The sequence below is a fragment of the Mus musculus genome, chromosome 7 (assembly GCF_000001635.26).
Source record: "Mus musculus strain C57BL/6J chromosome 7, GRCm38.p6 C57BL/6J".
Lineage (NCBI taxonomy): Eukaryota > Metazoa > Chordata > Mammalia > Rodentia > Muridae > Mus > Mus musculus.
This window is the reverse complement of record NC_000073.6, coordinates 104,814,655-104,824,383: the sequence shown is the minus strand read 5'-3', so window position 1 is coordinate 104,824,383 and position 9,729 is coordinate 104,814,655. Positions and strand designations below refer to the sequence as shown.

The following is a 9,729-nucleotide window of genomic DNA, read 5'->3' as shown; positions in this document are numbered from 1 at the left end:
AGAACAGTGCCCGCTGGCTCTGGATCCAGGACATGTAGTACTCCCTCTGCTTGAAATGGCAGTGAAAGACCCCCGAAGGGAGACCCTCACTCAGGCACTCAAGTCCCGGGACAGCCGCATACCCAAGAAGACACTGAGACCATACATAAAATGTAGAAGGCAAGATTTAATAAAGCAGCAACATGAAAGCACACAGACCAGAGCTCTGGGGTCGAAACTCATACACCTAGTGGTGTAGAGGAGAATCGACGGTCAGCCAAAATTTTTCATAGGCTTATATAGTAAAACTCAAAGGGGGAGAACTGGGCAGGGAAAGTACAAGTTTACATCACTAGGGGGTTCTGCCAAGGGACAAGGGGTTCTGCCAAAGGAATCTACGTAACTAAGGGGTCATGTCCTATCATTTGGCAATGTACCCGGTTCATTTTGAGGTTGTTCTAGGAGGCCTTTATCTCAAAAATGTTCTTGGAACAGTTTTTAGTTGGGAGGGTTCGAATTTTAGGGTGAGGAGTTCAGGAATGCATTCTGGGGTGAAAAGTTTAGGAGTGTTCCGGGAACAATCTCTAGATGGGAGGGGTCGGGCTCTGGGGTGAAGAAGAGTTCAGTAAAAAATTTTTATTCTTCAGCAGCTGTGGTGATGGTCTAGACAGGGCACCAGGACTCTCAGTGTAGCACTCTATGGCACGTGTGACAACTGTACACTTGTACAACTAAAAAGTTTACCTCTCGTAAACAAGTATGACGTCACTGTCAACTGTCCTGCATATGTAAGTAGTAAAGTCTACGTATTTGTAAATAAACAAAATACACAATACTCAAATCTACTTTTAAAAATTTCCATCAACCTGTAATTCCTCTTATGGTCTATGTGAATACACGCTGAATTTCTGAAAGGGTGTGTATTAGGTAATAAGGCTCTGCAATGGGTGCTTCATATTTCATACCATGAAATGTACAATACTGACATTATCTTGTGCAGCATGAAGTTCAGGTCAAGGACTTCCAGATCCTGGACACGATGGTCCACTTCAGAACTTCTCAGTTATGGCTCTGCAGCAGGTTTAGCAGATGAAATCACCAAGTGTTCTAACTCCCTCTATTTCAAGTAACAAAGAACTCTTGAGGCTCTAAACTCTCTAGGTTGTAACTGAAAACACAAAGCTTCAGACAACCCGTGTTCTGAGAGACATTATTCACTGAAACAAGATCCCTGGGCTAAGTATTATCTGTGTCAGCCTACTAAGTAGTAGTAATCAATAATTTTAGATCTGAATGAACACTTGCTCCCAAGCAACAGGACAATTTGCTTTAAGATACATAGTTTCAAAGAGAAAAATAAACAAACAAACAAACAACAACAACAAAAAAAAACCTTGAAACTTCCAACATTTTTCTTTAGTTTTGTTCCTTTTTGAGTGATCCTTGGCTTTCGAACATGAACGTCTGGCTTCAGCCCTCTGGACTCACTTTGGAAATAGCTGGAAAGTTCTGCAAAGACCTTACTGGACGCGAGTCTTCCAGTGCTTGGGGGGTGGGGGGGGAGGTTGCACTGTCTGGTACCTTTCGAGCTTCAGTGTGAACTGCGTTTCTGAGATCTGATGCTACTACAATGGAGAGGTGGGACAAGAAGCACTGCTGCAGTTTGCCTTTCTCCACCGCAGCAGACAGCCCATCCTGAGCATGTTCAAAGCAATCAGCTGCCCGCCTCCTCCTAGGCTCCTTAGCATACTCAACAGGTGTGAGTATCTCAGGGTCGTTCGCTTCCCTTTATAGGGAAAGTTAGACCTCACTACAGAGTTCTGAAGAGCAAGACCTTATGCTTTGTGGAACTGGCCCACCTATGGAAAATATTGAAGATTATATGAAAGTGTGGAATCAACACGTTATGAAAACAGTGTGACAAAACCAAACATCACTATGTTGAAACCTTGTCTAGTTTTAACTAAAAAATAAAGATCATGAGTCTTCTATAGCATTAATTTAAAAAATACATAGAAGTAAAAAGTGCTATTTTTCAAAAAGTACAATTTTCCTCCCAACTATATCAACATGGAATGATTTCAGTTCTCCTTATACTAAAAGCTGGAAATTTTACAAAACTATATTGCAACATTTAATAAGACAGTTTTAGTCAGTAGTGGCTTCTGCTTCCGCTGGGCCCCTAATCAATCTTCGGATCCCCCTCTTTCCCGCAGGACCTTTCGGTTTAGCAAAACTCTGCTTATGTGCATGCTGCTTGGGGTGGACTTCATCGTACAGGAAATCCGCAGTCAGCTCATCACCATTGTCTATCTCAATCTTTCTGATCACATCCATCTGTAGCTGTCGCTCTACAATCTCGAGCAGAGGGCTCTTGCAGCTGGAATACAGCATCCGCTCTCTTATGCTGCACGTGTATCCAGGCATCAAATAAATAAAAACTACGGACTCTAAGTAGTCTCCTTCGTGGGAATGCTTATACAGAAAGAAATGGTAACGCGCTGAATCCTTGGGAATCCTCTTTGGCAAATCTCTTAGTTCTGTATTTTCTGTGTTGGCCAAAGTTATTGTTTCATTTTTTATATCTATTTCCAACTGCACATAGTTGAGCTGCTTCTTACTCAGCTTCTCCAAAGCCTGGAAGGCATCTCGAGAAATAGGAAATGCTACGCCGTGTAGTGTCTGGTGCTTTGTGTCCACACTCACATCAGTTTGGACCTCATTGATTTTAATCTGCCGTAATTCTTCCTCAGGAGTGGTCAGCGGGGCAGGGGAAGACTGGGACAGCAAATACTTTTTATATCCATGTAATGATATGTCCTCCTTTACTGTTCCAAACACTTCATCTTTAATGTGGCCACCTCCAAATTCTTTCTTCAGAGTTGCTCTTGTTACTACATACAGCATTTTCTGAAGTACATGAGAATGATCTGGAGACCACGCAATGAATATCCATTCATATCCCTGGGCATTCTGAGAGTCTAACCTGAATAATACATAGCACGGCTGCTTGTCCTCCAGCAGAGGCAAGACAAAGGAGTCGTAATCCTGTTCCCAGGAATCTGAAAGTGGACTACAGGACCCAACCACCAGTTGCTCATTTTCGATAGATATTTTCAGAAGTCTGTATTTCCCGTTTCTGGCTCGGGCAAAGATCTCTTTGACATCTTCGCTTGTTTGGATGCTGGTCTGGTGGGACATGGCGGTGGCCCCAGGCTCCCGGCTCCGGCACAGGGTGTGGTAGCGGCTCCGGCCGGCGGATCCAGCTGAAATTTTTTTTATTAAATTATTTTATTTATTTACATTCCAAAAGTTGCCCCCTTACTTGTCCCTCTCCCCGAATTCTTCACCCATCCCCTGCCTCTGAGAGGGTGCTCCCCTACCCTCCCACCAACCCACATCTCACCTCCACCAGCCTCTGACTTCCCTAGGGCATCAAGTTTCCACAGGATTAAGCACATCCTCTCCCACTGAGGCCAAGTAAGCCTTTCCTCTACTATACAGGTGCTTGGGTCCATGAACAAGCCAGCTTATGACCCTTGGTTCGTTTGTTTGTTTGTTTGTTTGTTTGTTTTTCTTTTTAGTAGATATTTTCTTTATTTACATTTCTAATGTTATTTCCTTTCCTAGTTTCTCCTCCGAAAATCCCCTATCTCCCACCCCTCCTCCCTCTGCTCCCTAACCCACCAACTCCAATTTCTGGTCCTGGCATTCCCCTATACTGGGGCATAGAACCTTCACAGGACTAAGGGCCTTTCCTCCCATTGATGACTGACTAGGCCATCCTTAGCTACACATACAGCTAGAGCCACAAGTTCTACCATGTGTTTTCTTTGATTGGTTGTATAGTTCCAAGAAGTTCTGGGCGTACTAGTTAGTTCATATTGATGATCCTACTGTGGGGCTTCAGACTGCTTCAGCTCCCTGGGTACTTTTTCTAGCTCCATCATTGGGGACCTTTTGCTCCATCCAATGGATGACTGTGAGCATCCACTTCTGTATTTGCCAGACCCTGGCAGAGCTTCATAGGAGATAGCTATATCAGGCTCCTGCCAGCAGGATCTTGTTGGCATCTGCTTAGAGTCTGGGTTTTGTGGTTGTTTTGTGGATGGATCACCAAGTGAGGCAGTCACTGGATGGTCCTCAGATGTCCCTCAACAGAGGAATGGGTACAGAAAATGTGGTTCTTTTACACAATGGACTACTACTCAGCTATTAAAAACAATTAATTTATGAAATTTTTAGACATATGGATGGATCTGGAGGATATCATCTTGAGTGAGGTAACCCAATCACAAAAGAACACACATGATATGCACTCACTGATATGGGAATATTAGCCTAGAAGATTAGAATCCTTTTTAGAAGGGGGAACAAAATGGCCATGGAAGGAGTTACAGAGACAATGTTCAGAGCAGAACCTGAAAGAACAACCATCCAGAGACTGGTCCTTGTTTTTTGACTTAGAGTCTGGGAGTTCTGAGGGGTCCAGGTTAGTTGACACTATTGTTCTTCCTATGGGGTTGGAGTCCCTTTTAGCTCTTCAGTCTTCCAAATTCTTCCATACTGTTCCTCGTCCTCAATACCTTGGCTGCAAGTATCTGTATTTGTCTCAGTCAGTTGCTGGTAGAGCTTCTCAGATGACATCCATGCCAGGCTCCAACAGAAATTTCTTAAGAGAATGATATAAAGGACATCCAAACTGGTCAAGAAAACTTAAAGTAATAAATGGATCTAGAAAAAAAGATCCTGAGTGAGATAAACCATATCCAGAAAAAAAAAGACAAATATGGTATATACTCATCCATATGTGGATATTAGTTGTTAAGTCAATGAAATCCAACCTAAAGCCCATAGAACCACAGGTGCCAGGTGTTTAGTAAGGAACTAGGCAAGACAGGTACTCCTCCCTAGGAAAGGAAAATACTAGTTATTGATGTATAAAGAGGAAGACTAGACAGAACAGGAGAATCAAGTGGACAGAGGGAGAGAAGAGGGAAACTTAAATATCTATTGTTTGGTGGCACAGTCATATATAGAACATCTAACATGAACAGGACTGTCAAGATTGGAAGTGAGTTCAGTAAAGTTGTAGGGCACAAATCTAACAAACAAAATATTGTAGCATTTGAGGTTAGTGTCTGTCCAATTGACCATTTGCATGAACTCAAAAGACAACTCTAATTACACTGAATTCTAAATAAACCATAGAAATTTAGTAAAACAAAAATTTTAAAAGTACATTATATTTAACTTAGGTACATGATATGAGTCTAGAATAATGTCCATTTCATCCTGGGTGCTTTGAGTTAGGATCTCTTGGCATTTTGCATTTTCTTTTATTTTTATATCCATGTTTTCTATGGAATCTTCTGCACCTGAGATTCTTTCGTCCATCTCTTGTATTCTGTTGCTGATGCTCTATGGTTCCTGATTTCTTTCCTAGGATTTCTACCTCCAGACTTGTCTCCTTTGGTTTTTCTTTATTGTTTCTACTTCTATTTTAGATCTTGGATGGTTTTGTTCAATTCCATCACCTGTTTGGTAGTGTTTTCTTGTAATTCCTTAAGGGGTTTTTGTGTTTCCTCTTTAAGGACTTTTACCTGTTTAGCACTGTTTTCCTATAATTCTATGATGGATTTTTAAGGCATTTTTTATTAGATATTTTCTTCATTTACATTTCAAATGCTATCCCCAAAGCCCCCTATACACTCTCCCTGCCCTGTTCCCCATTCCACCCACTCCCGCTTACTGGCCCTGGCATTCCCCCGTACTGGGGCATATAATCTTGGCAATACAAAGGGCCTCTCCTCCCATTGATGGATGAGTAGGCCATCCTCTGCTACATATGCATCTAGAGACACAGCTCTGGGGGGGTACTGGTTAGTTCATATTGTTCCTCCTATAGGATTGCAGACCCCTTTACATCCTTGGGTACTTTTCTTTGAGGAATTTTTGTGCTTCCTCTTTATGGACTTCTATAGGTTTAATACTGTTCTCCTATATTTCTTTAAATGAGTTATAAATTCCCTTCTTAAAATACCTTACTAGCATTATGAGATGTGACTTTAAATCTGAATCTTACTTTTCAGGTGTTTTGGGATATCCAGGACTCGCTCGGTAGGGCATACTGGGTTCTGATGATGCCGAGTAGACTTAATTTCTGTTATTAAGATTCTTTTGTTTGCTTTTCACCATCTGGTAATCTCTGGTGTTAGATGTTCTAGCTGTCTCTGGCTGGAGCTTGTTCTTCCTATGATTCTGTTAGCCTCTGTCAGCACTCCTGAGAGTCCAACTCTCTCCAGAGTCCCAGTGGTCAGAGCACTCTCTGCAAGCAAGCTCTCCTGTTGCAGGGAAGGCGCAGTGAGGTCTAGAGCTCAGATATGCCTCCTGGATGAAGGAAGAAGGCCCGAAGGGACCCTCTCCAGAAAGCTTTCTTGTTTCTGTGGCCCTTGTGCTCTCCTGTGCAAACTGGTCTCTGAGAGTCCCTGGATACAAGATGGTGCTGTCACCTGAGTCCCGGGATCAGAGCCCTGTCTGTAGGACAACTCTCCTCAGTGATTCTAAGATCCTGGGTGTGATAGGGAGCCTGCAGCATGTAGAATCCTCTGAAGACAGTGGGACAGTCCACTGAGTTCCCTCCCAAAGTGGAGAGGGGCTGGCATGTACAAGATGCTGGTCAGGTGGGTCTCCTGTGTCCCTGTTCCTGCTGGCACAAAACCTCAGTTGTTTTGGAGCAGATGTTGTGTTCCTCTCACCAGTGAGACCAAGATCCTAGGTGTGTTAGGGAACCTGTGGCTCAAAGAGTCCCCTGGGGACCATGGGCCCATCCACCAAGTCCATCTAGTTTGAGGATCTGATGCTGACCAGAATGAGGCAAAAAATCTTTATCAGCCAGATGAGTTAATTAGGAGCATAGCCTCCACTATTTCCTGAGAAGTAACAGTTTTTTCTGTTTTTCTCAAAGCCACCTCCCCCACACCAGAAGACCAGGCTCTTTAGACTTTAACTTTAGACTTTGTATTTTTAGCAGATTGATTACCTTCATACAGGCTCACCTTCAGCAAATCTCAGATATGGCAGTTTTTCATTGATATGAAGAAATGCATTGAGTGCATATTGCAGCTTTGGTCTGAATAGGAAAAAGATGTGTTATGAAGGATGGAAGCCAAAACCAGGCCACTAATGTTCTATGCCTCTTATGAACCTAAGCCAGAGGCATGTGCCAAGGGGCCATGTTTATTCATAATAAGCAGTGAAATGCCATGTTTATGCAAATAAGCACCAGCAAGCTTTGCATGTCCTCTGTAGGATAAGAGCGAGTATAGAATCAGTCCTAAGCCAGGTGTGACTACCAGCCACCATAGTTCCCAGGAAGGATCATGAAGGATAAGTAAATTTTATGCCCCAGTTTAGCTAATTTTTAATACATAAAAAGGGAAGAACTGTGCCCTAACCCCAGCCTTGAATGGGCTGAGTCAGACCTTGTTTTTGCCACAGTCTACTAGCTCTCCTACGGTGGAGTCTTCCTATCTAGGTGAAGTCTACTGTCCTGCCACAACTGCAGCTTCCTGAAAGAAGCCACTACATGCTGAGCAGCTGAGCTTCTCTTCCTGAGGAGATCCTGGCAAAGTGGGGGATGGGTTTTCCCCCTTTAAACTCAGACTTAAGAATTAAACATTGAGCCTTGATCAGAGAACTTAGTCTTGGCTCATTATTTCTCCCGCTGTCCTTCCCATCAATCTCCAGCTTTCCTTTCCCCACTTCTCCAAGACCATTGGTGGCTACAGTTATTACACATCAAAAAATTCCTATCAAAAAACATCTAGGAAACTTGGAACACTATGAAAAAAACAAACATATGAATAATAGGAATAGAAGAAGAAAAAGATTCCCAGTTCCAAGGCTCAGAAAATATCTTCAACAAAACCATAGAAGAAAACTTCCCTAACATTAATATATATATATGTATGTATATATATATATATATATATATATATATATATAGCTATATAGCTATAAATGCAGAAGAAACTTATAGAACACCAAATAGATTGGGCCAGACTAGAAAACCCTCCTGTCACATACTAATCAAAATAGTAACTGTAACAAAGAAAGATTATTAAAAATTGCAAGGGAAAAATGCCAAGTAACATATAAAGGCAGATTCATCAGAATTACAACTGACTTCTCAACAGAGACCCTAAAAGCTAGAAGGTTCTGAACAGATATCTTGTAGATCCTAAGAGACCACAAATGTCCCCCAGACTACTTTACCCAGCAAATCTTTCAATCACCATAGATGGAGAAACACAAAAATTCCATTACAAAATCAGACTTAATCAATATCTTTCTCCTAATACATTCCTACTCAGGCTACTAGAAGGAAAACTCCAACACAAGGAGGATAATTATACTGAGGAAAACCCTAGAAATTAATCATCTCATAGAAAACCAAAGACAGAGAAATATAGGCACAAACACACACAAACTCACACAGTACCACTAGTAATATAACAATCACAAGAAATAACAATCATTGGTCATTAATATCTTTTAGTATTATAGGACTAAATTCACCAGTTTAAAGTGACAGACTAAAGAGTACATAGATAAACAGAATCCATCATTCTGATGCATACAAGAAATAAACTTCAGGAACAAAAATAGACATTGCCTCAAAGTAAAAGGATTGAAAAAGATTTTTCAAAAAAATGGACCCAAGAAATCAACTGGAGTAACCTTTCTACTATTTAAGAAAGTAGATTTTCAGGCAGGGCAGTGGTGGTGCAGACCTTTAATCCCAGCACTTGGGAGGCAGAGGTAGGCAGATTTCTGAGTTTGAGGTCATCCTGGTCTACAGAGTAAGTTCCAGGACAGCCAGGGATTCACAGAGAAACCTTGTCTAGAAAAAACAAAAGAAAGAAAGAAAGAAAGAAAGAAAGAAAGAAAGAAAGAAAGAAAGAAAGAAAGAAAGAAAGAAAGAAAGGAAAGGAAGGAAGAAAGAAAGAAAGAAAGAAAGAAAGAAAGAAAGAAAGAAAGAAAGAGATTTTCAACCAAAAGTAATCAAAAGAGATGGGGAAGGACATTTCATAGTCATCAAAGAGAAAAATCCACCAAGATGACATCTCAATTCTGAGCATCTATTTCCAAATACAAGGGCTCCCACATTTATAAAAGAAATATTACTAAAGTTTAAATCATGCATCAAACCCCACACAATAATAGTGAGGGACTTCAACACTCTATTTTCACCTACTGGTAGGTCATCAAGACAAAAACAAAGCTGAGAAATAATGAAATTAAGGGACATTACAAATCAGGACTAACAGATATCTACAGAACCTATCATACAAAAGAATAGATCTTCTTCTCAGCACCTCCTGGATCCTTCTCAAAAATTGACCATATGCTTGGTCACAAAGCAAGCCTCAACAGATAAAAGAAGATTGAAATAACCCTTTGCATCTTATTGGATTACCATGGATTAAAGATGGATTTCAATAACAATAGGAACAACAGAAAATCCACTCAGTCATGAACACTGAAAAACTTTCCATGCAATGGTCACTTAATCATGGAAGATATAAAAATAGAAATTAAAGACTTTCTAGAATGCAATAAAAATGAAGACACAAAATACCCTAACTTATGGGACAAAATGAAAAGTTCGCTAAGAAGAAAATTCATAGTACTATGTACCTCTATAAAGAAATTACAGAGCTCTTATATTAGCAACTTAACAGCACA

At 41.0% G+C, this 9,729-nt stretch overlaps 1 pseudogene; it reads right to left on the bottom strand.

Moving 5' to 3' along the window:
* On the bottom strand, window positions 626-3,227 carry Gm4887 (predicted gene 4887; annotated as a pseudogene).